Source organism: Tupaia chinensis, unplaced genomic scaffold, assembly GCF_000334495.1.
Source record: "Tupaia chinensis unplaced genomic scaffold, TupChi_1.0 Scaffold143929_1, whole genome shotgun sequence".
NCBI lineage: Eukaryota > Metazoa > Chordata > Mammalia > Scandentia > Tupaiidae > Tupaia > Tupaia belangeri.
Genome location: NW_006203780.1, coordinates 46,765 through 47,832, shown reverse-complemented (window position 1 = coordinate 47,832; position 1,068 = coordinate 46,765).

The window sequence follows — 1,068 nt, the reverse complement described above, 5'->3', positions numbered from 1 at the left end:
AGCAAGAAATCACCCCCCAGGGGGGATGGTCACGCCACAATCCCTTCTCCTCCATTCTCCTCTCGGGATCTTGGGCACGCAGGCACACGTGTCTGGTGTGAGTTTTAAGCCACCGGGTCCAGGACGCGAACCACGGTCGACTACGTGGGAGTTCAGTGACATAGCCATTACGTTAATTGCTGGTTCCCAAATGGGGTTGCTTTCAACTCCCTTCTGCATTCTCTCCTTCTGTCTTAGTTCTCAGTCATGGGCTGGTTTTTGTCCCCAACAGTTATTTTTTCATTCTTTTTGTTGGTTTTGTTTTAACAATGGCTTTTTCTTCCAGGTCAGAGGTTCTGTCTTCTGCATGGTCTAATCTGCTATTAATACTTCCGAGGGAGGTATTTTTTATTTTTTGTGTTATAGTCTTTATCTCTAGGAGTTCTGTTTAATTCTTTTTTATGGTGTTTGTCTCTTTATGGAATTCTTTTTCAGGTCTGGAATGATTTCCTCATCTGGAGTTAGTTGTCTGTTTTCTCTTTCATTCTGTTTTATCACTTTGATCATTCCATATTCTTTTTCTGATATATCTGTTAATTCTTTTGTACTCTTTTATTAAGGAGGACATTTTCTGTTCCCTTGAGGGAGAGATATTTTAATTTTTCTTCATATTTATTCTGTAGTGTTAGTGAAGATGATGAGCTCTACTTCTCAGGTGTGTTTTTGGGAGATGGCCTTTTCTATCAATCTAAGAAGGGTAAATGTAGCCCAGCTTTAGTTGTTGGTTTCTATCCCAGTCTCTCAGAATTAGTTGCACTTGGGGTTGATTCAAATAAAGAAGGAAGTACAAGTCAGCTAACTAAAATCTCCAAGCAAACTAAGGTTTGCAAAAAGCAGGAGTGAGAAGTCTGAGAAGCCTGGTCCTTCTGCACTCCCTGTGTCTCTGTTGCTGCACTTAGTACTGAACCATGGGGGCTTAAGGTAGAGGGGGATATGCCAGAGGGTCAAAAGCACACCAGCTTGAGCTCAGGACAGAAGCAAGAAGTCTGAGATGTCCAATCCATCTATGCTGAATCTCAGTCTCTTATT